At 31.6% G+C, this 15,819-nt stretch overlaps 2 long non-coding RNA genes across 2 annotated transcripts; both read left to right on the forward strand.

The window, feature by feature from the left end:
- The first annotated feature begins 447 nt into the window (after positions 1-447).
- Positions 448-3,282, forward strand: LOC143058340 (uncharacterized). The gene is made up of 3 exons (XR_012973014.1): positions 448-731; positions 1,825-2,106; positions 3,040-3,282. It is a non-coding gene; the product is annotated as an uncharacterized LOC143058340 (long non-coding RNA).
- A 2,443-nt stretch (positions 3,283-5,725) lies between these two features.
- LOC143059250 (uncharacterized) lies at positions 5,726-12,430 on the forward strand. Its single transcript, XR_012973451.1, has 4 exons — positions 5,726-5,981; positions 7,076-7,396; positions 9,304-9,588; positions 11,837-12,430. It is a non-coding gene; the product is annotated as an uncharacterized LOC143059250 (long non-coding RNA).
- Positions 12,431-15,819: the final 3,389 nt, after the last annotated feature.

The following is a 15,819-nucleotide window of genomic DNA, read 5'->3' on the forward strand; positions in this document are numbered from 1 at the left end:
ACAAAAACTACAAAGATGGTGCAGATAACTGTGTATTTAGTATTTTTGTTAGCTGTCAATGGTAAGCTATTTTACGTTTTAGATATACAATTAAACTCATCTCTTTTTGCTGATTTTTTGTTATAACTTAATTGATGAAGTATTGTTATTTTCAACTTTTGTTATTTTGATATCTATTATTTGCAAAACCTCTTTCACCACACATATATAAATCATATTCTAAAACAGCATTGGAGGTTTTGTCTAAGCATTCGATCGTGATTTTTTTAAAAGACAGACATATATGTATTACAGAAATGAATGATATAAGAATTTAGCTGTTAATATTATACTATTTGTATTCATGGTATTTGTTATTGTTAAAACTTAGTTCATGTAGATAGTCATTTTTCTGCGATTGGGTACAAAAAGCAAAATATTAAACGTTGATACCTTATTAGGTTTTAGCTTTGGAATAAGCATACTTTACGCCGGAAAAGGACAATCCATTACGTTGATGTGTTCTGGGCGTTCTTCATCACCACCTATTTCATGGTATGGTCCTCCAGGCTTGCAGATATATTCTGATGGATCTCATATTAGCCAAAAACTAACTCATGTGAAAATTACTGGCAATCAAGAAGTAGGAGAATTCAATTTAGAGATTTCTAATTTAACACATTCTGCTGAGGGGATATATAGATGCTCTGCAGGTTTTCAAATCGAAGAAAACTTTAGACTTATTTTGAGAAGTAAGTATATAAGTTATTTTAAGTTACAGATACACTTTTGTTTGTTAATTATATTTAGACTTTATAATTGGTACATCTGATTCAGTATAATGGGCCTATATTATGCAATTTTAAACAGGTTGGTAATCCACCAGACACAAGTTGTTTCCTTTTTCCTTTTTCAATATTCAAATCAGAGTCCAAACTGATTTTTGTTTCACACATATTTTATCTAAATTTATACTCAAATTTTTTTTCAAATAATTTTTTTTCCTCAATTTTTTTCTCCTCAAATTTTTTTTCCTCAATTTTTTTTTCCTCAAAATTTTTTTCCTCAAATTTTTTTTCCTCATTTTTTTTATCGTTTCCTTATTCGTTTTCTATTTCATTATTCGATTTTCATTTCTTTATTCGGTTTCTTTTTTTCCTTATTCTATTTCTATTTCCTAATTTGATTTTCATTTCCTTATTCGGTTTCTTTTTCTTTTTCCTTATTCGATTTTCATTTCCTTATTTAGCTACTTTTTCATTATTCGGTTTCTTTTTCCTTATTCTGTTTCTATTTCCTTATTCGATTTTCATTTCCTTTTGAAAATCGAATAAGTAAATAGAAACCACAAAAGGAAATGAAAATCGAAAAAGGAAATGAAAATCGAATAAGGACAAAGACACCAACTAAGGAAAAAGAAACCGAATAAGGAAATGAAAATCGAATAAGGAAATGAAAATCGAATAAGGAAATAGAAACCGAATAAGGAAAAAGAAACTGAATAAGGAAATGAAAATTTAATAAGGAAAAAGAAAACGAATAAGGAAACGGAAAAAAAATAAGGAAAAAAAAAATTTTGAGAAAAAAAATTTTGTGAAAATTTTTTTTTAGAAAAAATTTGGAGGGGAAAAAAATGTGAAAAAAATTTTGAGTGAAAAAAAAATTCAGTTTGGACTCACTTGTAATATTTTTAAAAATTTGAATATCGAAAAAGGAAAAAGAAAAAGGAAACAACCTGTGTCTGGTATATAACCCTTACATTTTCTATCTTTTTTAACATTGCAAATTAAACATATTGAATGTATTCATTTACTTTTCATCTTTACAATGAGTTTGTTTGCACAGGACCTCCAAAAAATCTACAGATTCTTGATAAACGCCAGAATATATTTATTGATGGACAAGAAGGACAACAAATACATTTACGATGCGTAGTTCAGAATGGCATTCCGCCAGTCACTGTGTACCTGAAACGTAATACAACCATCATTAGTCAAGAAGTTGGTAACAATGTATCATACAGTTTTGTCCCAACTAGGAAAGATAACTCAGGAGTTATTGAATGCTCTACAAAGAGTCTAGAGTTAGAAGAACAACTGAATGATACAGCTGTGCTGTTTATAAAATGTACGTAATTTAAACATTTGACACAATTCCTAGAAAAATGTATTGAATTTCTCAGTAAGTCAAAACTTTTAAATGTTCTACATTTGATATCACCTTCACATGAACATAATAAGTGTACAAATACCAAAAAGATCAATTCTATTATTTTTGTTAAACACACAATTCCACCATGATACCAATTTTTTGTTTGATCAAAGACAGCAATCACATTGAATATGTTTAATGGACAACGTGACAGGTATACGAATACTAGTGTAAAAAACTGCCTACTCTTTCAGAACACTCGTATTTATTCTTCAAACAGAGAATTTGAGGTATGAGACCTTTTGACTAACAACGTGATTATCGCTATTAGTTGATTTAAATCAAATACCATTTCCAAACTGCCTAGTTCCTCCTCTGCTTTTGTCGGATTCTTGTACTTACTATTTAGTGTTATTAAACTTTACACTTTTTTTTAATATTGATGTAACCATCTTTTCTTTCATCGACTTCGATGTTGTGTAATAACCCCTTGGTATCTTATAACATTTTAGTGTCTAACAAGAAATGTCACTAAGCCAAGAGTACCGGGTAGTTAATTCTGCAAATAAGAGAGACATTCAAAAATTTAAAAAGGGAAACTGTAATATATATACTAAATTCATGTCAATATCATACTTTAGTCAATACGACCTAGATTAATAATTCTTTACTATGATTTTTAACAAATGAGTACACATAATTGATGTATTTTACACTTATTTTATTCCTACCATGAAAAATAATAGTTAAGCAAGGATGATTACAACAGTGATTTCATCTTGTATGTTAAGTGACATACTTGAAAGTAAAACATACTTGTATAAGCATACAACATATCTTATATCGAATTTATGTACTAGTAGTTATGTATGTATGTTTATGTTTAATATTTGTACTTTATATTTTCAGACTCGCCTACAGTAAAAATCGAAGGAAAAGCTAAAATTTTCATAAATGAGAGTGAGGCTTTAAAAGTGTCCTGTCATGTAAACAGTAACCCCGATCCTTTCAATATAACATGGGTAGATGAAAATGACAAAACTGTATCCAGTAGCAAGGATTTAGTACTCCCTATAATTACCAGACGGGATGCAGGAGCCTACAAATGTCAGGCAGCAAACGAGATAGGAATAGACGAACAATACGTAGATATCGTTGTACAATGTACGTAAAGGCAAGAACAATTAACAGGAGAGTATTGAAAATGAAATCATTAAAAAAAAAATTAAACCCATGGATATATACTTTCCATCTTATCCATACTTGTATTTGTCTTACTGTTCAGTTATAATGGTAGCTGATTATAAAAGATGTGTTTATTTGCCTTATGCGACTTCCCACGTGCTTAATAATTGTATTTTAATGCTAAAAATAATCTTAAATGACCCTGTAATTGCATGATTCTAGATATAAACGATGTGGTATGATAAAACAACTCTTCACAAGAGACCAAATGACACAGAAATTAATAACTACAGCATTTATAGGTCAGGACTAGTGTATGAAATACAAAATATTGAATGTTACAACAAGTACAATATAACTAAACCAATAAATAAACAATTTCGCATTTTAAAATTGTATTGACCATCCCTTACAAAACTGAAGCAGACTTGCTGCAGGTCTGCTGCAAACAAAAAGCTTACAGGAACGCTTTGAACAATGTTTGCAGAAGTTAGCAGCTTGCTGCGAACCTCCTGCAAACATTGCAGTTTTTTGCTGCAAGCTTGCGGCAAGTTTGCAGAAACTTGTATATTTGCAAATACTAGTATATATATATAAGATTGTATGAAACACTAGAGTTGAAGGGATGTTCGCATCTAGATTGCAGGAATTTTTGAAAATTCTATATGTTTGCAAGAGCATTGCAAGAATTACATAAAATGACTGAGCATGCCTATTAGTAACTTCCTGAAAGATAAGGATTTGAAATTTGAAAATGTTAAAGGTGTTTGAGTCATGTTATCATACAAAATACTAGTATTTAGGGAGCATTTTAGGTTGGAAATTAAAAGTAAAGCTTACAAAGACATTGTTTGTAAGTATTAATTCTTCATAGACGTGTAAACATATTTTGTCCCCTCAATAAATACCTGCAAGAAGTACACTCAAGAATGTTTGGAGATTATAATTTATTAGATATTGCGTTGTTATAATTCAAGTTGAATTCTGTGAAAATATTAATTAAAAAGCAGTATAAATGCACAAAATAAATTTCAAATAAACAAGAAATCTTTAAAACTATTTTTAAAGGAATAAACCTTTGCTATGATAATTTTGCAAATGACAAAGCATTCGAATTATTGTATGTACATGTATGTATGTAACTAAACTTTTTCAGAATTTACTGTGTAATATAGATAATGTGATGTGTACACGACATGACATTGGTTGATTGTATAATCATTATGTAGTTCCTCCAAGTTTGCAGCAAACACGCAGCAGAAAGATTAATTTGAATATAAATGTTTGCCTCAGGTCTGCAGCAAACGCGTAGCAGGTATGCTGCAAACACACAGGAGAAGGATTAATTTGCATAAAAATGTTTACAGCAGGTCTGCCGCAAACACTCATTTACATATACATTTTTGCAGCAGACCTGCAGCGTATTTGCAGCAAACATGCCGCAAATACAGACTCTGTGTTCGCTGCAAGTCTGCAGCAAGTTCGCAGCAGAACTATTTGTAGTAGGCTAATTTTTTCGGTAAGGGATCATATGTGTTCGAAACAAATACTGTTTACATTATGATTAAGTTAAGCGATCGAAATCGAAAGAAGTCAAGTCAACTCGCCTAACATAGTTCCTTTGTGGTCAACATATTCGAATAAATGGAAACGTTTACTGAGCAATATACTATTTATTTGACTTAGAACCTGGCCTCTCTCCGTTTTGAATCATGCAGTTTGTATTCCAAAATGAAATATTACTATAGAATTTTAGTAAACACATCCAATATAAGAGGAGAATAACGACACACCAGAAACACTAAAATGATACACACCGAAACGAACTATAAGATAACAATAGACATTTTTTGACTTGGTAAATGACACTTGAAGAAAAAATGTGGGTTGAACCTGGTTTTGTGGCTACTGCTAAAAGATACTGAGCTTATTATATAGTTTAGTACGAACGATTCGTTTTCATTAATTGTATCAATCACGTGTAATTATTTCGTTGTTTTGTTAACCATATACATAGCAAGTGAAATATACTTTATCGTTTGCAAGTGACAAGATATACCACTATCATGAAGTGGTGTTTCTAAATAATTCGAGTAGTGAAAATAAAAGCAAATGTACTAAGTAGACACACACAAAATAAAAAAAAAACAAACATGCAGGTCGTCGAAAACATGTTCAACTATCTCCACCAGTGAAAAACCTACAACAAAACAACTGCGATTTACAAATCACTGCACAGAACACGAACACCAAAAACACCGCGGAAACCACAAAGGCACCAGCAGATTCATTCTCTTCAACCCAATTGTGACTATTGAATGTAAAAATCGTATTATGTCATGAAAATCGAGATCTCTTTTAATATATACGATTGTACATTTTAGACACACCAGACGTGAATATTGAAAAACAAACAGATGTTGATAAAATCAAAATTTTATGCGTTGCTAGAGGCATTCCGTCCAAATATGACTATTTACCATGGCAACACTTTTCTGATACAGGACATCTAATCCGCAGGCCATTTGGACTACTAAATGGAACTTTGATTTTACTGAGTACAAATTATCAGAATAGCGGATCATACATTTGTACCGTATCAAACGGAATTTTTGGGCGGAATGGTGTAAAATATAGGAATTCATCTATAGATATAAGAATCCCAGGTATTTTTAACTAAATAAAACATAACATCCATACACTTTTTCATGGGTAATATATTGAAAGTGTCTAGACTAATACTCAAGTAGGTAATTATTGTCATTGCAGTCTTTGAGATTGTTTTATGATTTGATCTACCAATCATTAACTCCGAGTAGTGTAAGGTTTGCATCCATTGTCTCTATCTGTATTTTTATCGAGGGGTTAGTACCGATCTGATGAGGTAAACCCTTTCTACATGATTTTCCAGTTTAATTGTATACACCTGTTTCTGTTATACGTAGGAGGATAAGCGCACACAAACATGCCCATCCTCGACTTATACTTTTTGTTCTTGTTTCAAAACAGTAGACTGTTATTCAGTAGTTGTCGTTAGTTGCTTGTTGACTTGTTGTTTACCGTTGTTGTTGTAGTATAACATAATTATGCGGTTTAGTAACTATTTGATTTCTTTTTTAATTTTTGGTATTCCGTGTGTTTTGTGACTTACGATACGATTTGGAGGTTTTGCGTAGTTCAAGGCTAGGTTGAAGGCAATTCGGGAATTTTAACCTTTTATTGTTTCAATCTTTTTCCTAAGAACTTAAACATGATAAATGAAGGCCATTCATCTTTTTGTGACGGTTTGTGAATAGTATCCTGCATAACCTCATCGGTATAATGTTTAAGTCCGTCGAAAAAGTGACGTAATATTGTATCTTTAGATCCGCCCATCTGCTTCTTATTAGCTGATATATTTTCACATCTAAACAAACGATTATACGATATGGATGTCTAAAAAATGATAAACTCGTGAGAAGAAGACTAAGTTTATGATATATTCACGCATTGGTTTAAGAATAGGATAAACATTAATTTTTCACCAGTCACTCGTTTCATATTACTTTTAGTTTTTAACTCATAAGAGTTATTCAAATTTCGTTACCATCTAAAGAGAAATAAAGGTTTTAACCATCAAGTGACCGTTCGGCTTTCATACAGACATTATACAGAAGAAAATCTTTATACATATAAGTTATATTTATTTCACAAATGTATTGTTTAATTCTAATGAATCAAGTTTAACAAACACTATCAGAAGTAAACACTTTTTTGGCAGATATCCCAAGGTTTGTTGCAGGAAATCGCAGAAATCAGTACGGCATACCTGGCGAGCAAGTTAAGTTAAATGTAAAAATCCGTAGTTTTCCGAAAATATCTGATGTCAAGATTACAGCAGAAGATGGGAAGACAAAACCTGTATCAATAGAAAGTAACATACAAATTTCGGATGTTTGGCATGGTGTTAAATTGAATTTATCCGGGTTTGTAGTTTCATCTACTTTCCAGTATGTTGAGTATTCTGACTTTCAAAACTATACATTCTTAGTCACAAACGGAGAAGGTTCTAGCTATTTTAAAGTGCAGTTCCAGTCTGCAGGTATGATATTTCCTAACAACATGATTCATTTGTGTTTGTTTTTGAAAAAAAAATATCATCAACAATCCATGTGAAATAATAATGAGATGTGGAATAAGGACTTTTCATCTACTAAAGAACAAAATGTAAACAGTTAAATCTCACCATACGGCCTTAAGAAACGATCAAAACCAATAACGTATAATAGACTGTAAAAACCCAATACAAAGAGAAAACCATGCAACGGCCCGATTCTTATAAAAATACTTAGTTGCTATTTTCATAAAACACATTCTATTTTGAACAAATCCAATTAGTGTTAAACAAAACAAAATCCATTTCAGAAATATACACAGTTAAACACGCCATACAAAAAAAATATTTAGTATTGCTTAATATTCAAATGTACTCGTATACAACTGATATTGTTTAAACATGATGTACTTATTATATATTGTATTGTTTCCATATTGTACTTAAAATATTATAATTGCTGTCATCTTGCAGTAATGTAATTTTATAGAGGATTGTTTTCACTTGTTCTAACTTTTATATTCAGTTCTATTGTTTATTTAGACAATAAAATAAGTTTAAACTTAACTACAGAAATCGGAAAACAGAAATAAGGGACACACCAGACTGTAACAAACACTATGGCTTTATATGTCGAAAACTTATTTTAATCATAATAGCTCATCCTAATTTTTAAGGCCATTTAGATATAATCCGAGTAAACGATTAGATCCTTTAAATAAAATTATTCTATAAGTAATCAATTCTTATAACTGCATTTACTAATGCAGATCTTTAAACATTGTTTTATTGGTAAAACTAGTTCACAGATTGTTGTCGAATATGAAAAATTGGACGCTTGTTCGGGAAGCGGCAAAGACGATTACGTCTATGGCCTAAAATGTTTGTACACATTGTAGAAGCAACAAATTAAGACTTTTTTATTTCATGTTTTGTTTACTGATGACGTGTTCCTGAGATTTTGGTCTTTGCCGTATTTTTATGTTCAGTTGATGAGATTTCAGTGTAGGTTTCGCTTCGAGAACCAATACCCTTAAGGCAATGATATTTGGCACATAATTGAATTGGCACTAGCACAACTTTTATCCATAGAAATTATTTGGGCTAACACCCTTAGTCATGGTCTATTCAATTTAAAACGTTTGCAATAAGTTTGAGATGAAACACTAATGGTCAATAATATTTAGTTAGCATGTGTCCCTTCATTATTGATTTTTTGAAATTCAAAATTTTGAAAGTACTATATATTATGAGTTTCAATGTCCCTCTGGTATCTTTCGCCCATTTTTTAAAGTAGTACTATTTTGATTTCATCATTCGTATTATAGTTTCAAAACTGGGTTCAGGCGAGACATATATGTGAACAGTTAATTGCGAAGAAACCTCTTTCTCAGACACTAAAAGCTGGTCAAATATACATTGGGTATGGAATAATTGTGAGATATGCATTCCGTTAGATTCAATAAATCTAACATGGTTCCCCAGTCATTGTAAAGATTTTTTGACTGCTTTGTTTCTCAAGTACAATAATATCAACCCTAGTTGGCGATTTGAAGGGTTCTACAGTGTATATGTCTACTGAGGCTAATTTTTAAGGTTAATTGGTCAGCCCGATACAGTCAGTTTTACGGATACCATTGGTAGTCTGACTATAGACTTTGAGGGTATGAATATTTAAAAGTTAAACATATCCATCCTACATAGATTAATCTGACCTTAGAGGCTACGTTGAAAACAAAACCAATCAACCGTGAAATCGCAATATTTTAAACATCAACACTAATTGATCGCACAAAAAAAAAAAAACAGTATGCAGATTATTTAATACACAAATTATTACATGATCCGAATTTAAAATATGCTTTAATTTCAAAATGGCTGTTATATATTCCCAGATCGACCATCAATTCCGGAGAACATTACAATTACAGGGCTTGCAACTGGTTTTATTGCCAGTTGGACTTCTGGGTACAATGGCGGTTTTCAACAATCGTTTTTCATTCAATACAGATTGAAAAACACAAATATATGGTCCTTAATCGGACCCTTCAACGACACGATAAACAACGTATATCAAGTTGATGGTTTAGTTCCAAATTATGGTTATGAGTTTCGGATGTTTTCAAGAAATCTCTATGGATCTAGTAATGTTACAGACATTTTCGAAGTACAGACAGTTGGTAAGTTTAAGTGGATGCACATAAATATCTTATTAGAAATATATTCTTTAGTAGGATCATAATTGTTTCTGTAGGTTCCAATGCATGGATTTGAAAAAGGCAGATGAATGACACCAAAATAATAGTCAAACTCATAGTTAGACGATTACTGACAATATCATGACACAAAAACAATCGGAATACAAATAACAATCTACAAATCACTACATGGAAAATTAAATACAGAAATTGCGAACTTTATATTAAAAACGGGGCTTATCCCAGGTATTCTTGAAGGGTAGGCATATCCAATCGATTGGTTTCTTCTGTCGTGTTGCTCATGTGATTTTACATCCGATGAAGTATAATTCGGTAAGTCACATTCAAGGAAAAAGTAACTACATTGTGTTCACGACAACATATCGGTCTTCATCGGTGATAAAGATTTTCCGTAACTCTTTGGGTATGTAAAACATTCGAAAAAAATCAATACCTTCATTTTCATTCCTTTTAACTCTTGGCTTAACATCTTCCTTGTACGGCTCGATCCTTTATCAAGAAAGTTTTGATAGGAAATACACATTCTTAAATATCGTATTAACTCGGACATGCATATTCTATTTGCAAGGTCTACGTAAATGTTGCTGCGAAGGCCTAAAGTGAAACATGAGAAATATATTATTCATCAATTAAAAAAATCAGAATATTGATTGATAAACGCTTAATCATTAAACGAAGCTAAAAGGCTTAGGTGATCAATTGGTCTAAATAGCCAGGGATCTAAGTGGTTTAACTTCAGTATCACATTCATATCAACACTGAAGTTAATGGTTTTAACCTGGAGTGCGATCGAATCTTGCCTTAATAACCATGCCGATTTTCCTGCCTTTAGTCTGTGATGTTCCCCGGGCATGCATATACAAGCTGTTGTGAACGTTAAGTATCGCGGCAGTACCTTTTTGTAAACGTAACGTCGTTCCCGGCAAATTTGACAGTTGCCGATTTAACGTTACGAAATTCCGCCAACATGTGGCGTTCGAATAACATCTTTGTTTTCTAGCTTGTTATGAATCCTACATTTCTTTAGTTACTTGTATTTACATGCTTTATATTGTTGAATCGGTGTCGAGACTTATGACATCGTGCTTGCTTTCTTTATAATTCATATTTATTTACGCACTGACAGTTATTTACATGATAAACCTTGACCGGCAACGGACTATATTCTTACACGCAAGGATAATGCGTGCTAAGAACTATAAAAACCGGACTTTTCTTATAACGAAACGAATTTGAACCAAGCTTAAAAGAATCCAAGAGGTAATAACGCATACACATAAAACACATATAACGTTTTAACATATTGTATTTCATTTACCTGTATTTATTATTATTGATAATAATAATCTCTGATACTTTTAAAAGTTGTTTAGTCATTATTTAATATCCTAAACCAAAGATATTGTTTTTTAATTAAAGATTGGCAACAATCTTTACACAAGCAATGAAATATTATATTCATAAAAACGTGTCATACTAAATAGACACCTGTCCCATATAAGTCTTGATATAGTATACGTGTTTCCATTAACGTATACACACTTTATCATATTTAAATTCAAGCCATGTCCAGTTCTCTGATATTCTTTTGACCTTCTTCAAATATTGTTTGGTCCATTTCGTTGTTACAGTCTCAATGCGGTCTAATACCATACTTCTACTGTTAGATATCTATGTTTTGTCAATCAAAAAAAAATTTGTTTCGTTGCAAGGTCACGGACTGTTTTCATCGCCCATGATGGATACAGGAAATAAAATTAGACGTTAAAAATAAAAATTAAAGTTGCGAAAACCGGAGGTGAACAGTCTACAGACAAAGAGAAAAGTCTGCTATAATAACATTAACGGTACCAATTTTTCTGCACCCGATGTGCAGTTCGACAATACATGTCTCTTCAGTGTTAACCTTCGCTTATTATTGTTATTGAGCTAACGAATTGTCAAGAAATATGTTTTAGATTTGGTATTCCTTTACATGATAGGTCATCAAAAATGCATTTTAGATCAACTTTTTCAATTAAAAAAAATGTTTCTTCATTGCACAAAGAGGCAATTCATCAGCGTTATAGTATATTGTAACAGTAATTATTTTCATTCATTATGCTGAAACATCGTCACTATATATCTTTTTGATTTGTACACTATCTAAATAATCATGCTTACATTTTTACAATCATTTGCTTTATCTATATATTGTTGCATTAAACAGGTTATTCAACCAATCAGCATGGCGTATTTTTTCTTGCCTTGACTACTGGTGGAGGATTTCTTCTGATTTGCACTCTTACGGTTTTGTTTGTTCATATTTATAAGCAATGTCACAAAACACCCAACAATCAAGTAACAGATAATAATCACATGCACATTTATGATGAAATAGACGAGCTTACACTTCGTGAAGACCTAAACGTTGAACCAGGAATGTCTATGATTTCGCCGCAAGTAATTGTGAACACTGTTACCGCCTTTAATTCTGACAATGATAGCGAAACAAGTACAAAAAGTGGAGAAGTTGCTAAGAAATCTTCAATAGGGATTGCGAATACCATGAATGCTTTTGGTTCGGATTCAAACAGTGAGACAAGTAGCAAAAGTGGTCATGGTGATGTAATTGAAAAAAATATGTCACGTGATGACGAATATCTCAACCCTTACCAAACTTTGATGAAGGAATTCACTCAACAAAAACACCACGAATATGGATGTTTTGATAAAAAGTAAAAGTGAAAAAATCGAGAGAGAGAGAAACTGTTAAAATCAAGAAATATATTATATTTTACAGTATGTTGTATATGTCTTTTTGTATTTAAAGGCAACAGTAGTATATATACCGCAGTTCAAAACTCATAAATACATGGACAAAAAACAAAATCGGGGTAACAAACTAAAACTGAGGGAAACGCATTAAATATAAGATGAGAACAACGACGCAACATTAAATTGTAACACACACAGAAACGGACTAAGGATTAGACAAAATCCTATGAGAATAACAAATATGACATCAAAACCGAATACATGAATTTGGGATAGATAAGTACCGTGACACGTCTTATAGTAAACTTGGTTTTGTGGCATGCCAAACCCCCCTCTTTTATGGCCATGTGAAATATAACATTAAAATGACAACACAACATTACAGGACTACAATATAAATAAATAGGAGAACACAATTGACAAAGAAACACTCGAATAATAGCTAACAAAAGACAACAAGTTTAAAATTTTAATACGCCAGAAGTGCATTTTGTCCATACAAGACTTACTAGTGACGCCCAGATACAAAAGATTGAAAGCCGAAACAAGTACGAAGTTGCACAGCATCGAGGACCAAAAGTTCAAAAAAGTTGTGCCAAAAACGGCCTGGGTTTTCTGTTAGGTACCAGAACATCCCTATTATTTAGAATAATTTATACTTTTGCAAACTTTTGTATATATTTGTATTACCAGTATGTTAATGTTAAGTTATAAATGTCGAACAGCGGTATATGCCTTTATTTAATATCAGCTTGTGTTATCTATTCAAACTAATATTTTTTTTCATTTGATTTGATGTATTACAATCTGTATGCAACTTTTGAAACAAGTAAAACTGTGAACTTCAGCTCACTAATGTCACTGTGTCTAAACCACTTCGGCAAAAATTGTTCGGACTCAATGGTATGTAACATCAACAGACAAAAGAAAGATAGGTTTCTCCTTATTTTCTTATATTATTTATGATATCGAAGAATATATATACATATACAACTATTTTCTATTGTGAGATGCAATATGTTCTACAACCGCTCTTTATTAACGGAGAATTAAGTAAAAATGCACGTCAAAATGATAAATTGAGTGAACCTTGCCTCGAAATTGTTTAATTTCTCATTAAATTGTTTACACTTTACGGAAAGAAAGGTACGTGAAGATAGATACTGATACGGAGATGGCAGAACTAGTCATCATGCGCATCTCAATACTTGTATTTCTGTGTATTGAACGAAAGAAATTGGTCATGTCAAATTAAAATACACCGGTTTTGTCAATGTTGTTTACTACACAATCACCCGGTTTCGTCTATATACATGATATATATCACCCGTTTTTTTTTTTTTTTTTTTTTTTTTTAAACCAACAATATATGAAAAGCAACGTTAACACAGATTTGAACATTTTCTTTCGAAAGAATTTGAATATATATATATTTTTTTTTTATGGTCGGGTTGTTGTCTATTAAGTTAGATAAGTTGTTCTCAAGTTACGGTGCGACATGTTTACGCTGCATAGAAGGATAGACGGATAGATAGACGGACGGACGTACATAATGACTGATAGAAGGAGGAACGGACGGATGGAATAAAAGACAGACGAACGGACTTATGTATACAATAATACGTCCAGTCAGAATTGTGACGGGCGTGTAAAAAAGCAAAGAAATAAAAAAAAACTCTTAATTAAAGGTCGATAAGTTTTATAGGAATATCGGCCAAGTCGACTTATTTGTATATCTTGTCTTCCTATATCATTTTTGCTATATGACATTGATATGTTTGAAAATAATAGATGGAAATTGATAAAAAGAACTTCAAATTCGTCATTTTAAGGTAATGCAATAACTCCTTTAAGAAGTAATGTGAGAATTTTGAAGTAAATGGACAAATGGTAGAGCTCAACATTTTGAAGATAAATATCCTGCCCTTTCGAATTTTCTATGTCTACGGCTGTTTTTAAATAATTGACATCATGCAATTGCATGTCCCTATGTTTATTGTTAAAGCCATGACGGCCATCTTGGTTGACCAGCGGGGTCACAGTAACCTTTTTAAAACTATATAATCTAATTATAATTAAAAAGACATATGATTTAGATAAGATTTTTTAAATGCAGCCTAGTAATGTTAGATGTGAAAATTTATGTAAAAATTTTTATTGAAAGATAATGGACGACGGTCGACCGGTGGCAAGTGATGACAAAAATTACTTTTCCTGTTGGGTCAAGTGAGCTAAAAACAAACAAGAATTCCAAACAAAATTGCACCATTCTTGAATTAAAAATAATAATTGTGTAACAACTGAAAATTTCAAATTTAACGAACTAGATAACTTGATCGGACATAGCAAACAACTGTTTTTCACTGGCGGTTTTTTTTCAACAAAAATAAATAAGACATATTATTTATAATTAAGTGTACGCACTGTCACAAATGTACAAATGCTTAAATGATCGCATTTCAATTTATTTTGAAGGTCTGTAAGATAAAAAAAATGGTCACGTAAACTTAAACCGATTGTTTATTGAACCATATAAGTCGAGGTCTAATGAATCCTGCCAGACGGACATGCACACATTCTAATTATTCATTTATTTAAACCAAAAACACAAACCCTTAACATTTACCAATTAATCAAGTAATAAAGTTCACGGTCACATAAATCGTCATGTGGCCAAAGGAAAAATAATATAAAAATGTGGTCAATGTCAAGGGCAATGGACATATGGTTTATAGAAAAAATCGTTAGATCTGTGTTCCATACTTGTATATGTTGCAGTCAACCTTCTAACTTTTGACATATGGAGCTTTATACAAATAGTTCAAAACGCTATGATATCGAATCACTTGGTCTCGCTTGTTTAAAAAAATCAATGAGAATGTTTATAATAAACATGATCACACTCACATAATCCTATTTCTTACAATATTTTAATTAGGTATACACTTTATAAGATAAGTGGCGAATCTAGAAGACGTGTAGGTTGCACGCCCCCCGACCCCACCTTTAATTGCCAAAACTATATTGATTCATGTATTTAACGATTTTGTAAAGCAAAAAATGGCGAAAATATTGTTCGACTCGCTATGCTCGGCGGTATTTAAAAGCTGTTCGAATTACTTCCACTTTGAAATCCGTCTGTCCGTATATAGTGTCAAAATATATTGACCAACGTCAGTGTACGATCATCATATTACAATGGCGACAGTACAGGCCCGGTTTTCTTTTATATAGTAAGGTTAATATTACTTCCATGGGTTAACAAAATAATTACTACTGAATTTTGTCATTGACCTGAGACTATTATACTAATGTATACATAATAGTATAGTTACAATTAGTGATAAATAAATTTTATCTTTAATGCATGGTAGTTGTAATCCTTTTCTTCCTATAAACATTCATGTTCTATGTCGATTATGCATGCATATACAT

Source organism: Mytilus galloprovincialis, chromosome 14 (genome assembly GCF_965363235.1).
Source record: "Mytilus galloprovincialis chromosome 14, xbMytGall1.hap1.1, whole genome shotgun sequence".
Lineage (NCBI taxonomy): Eukaryota > Metazoa > Mollusca > Bivalvia > Mytilida > Mytilidae > Mytilus > Mytilus galloprovincialis.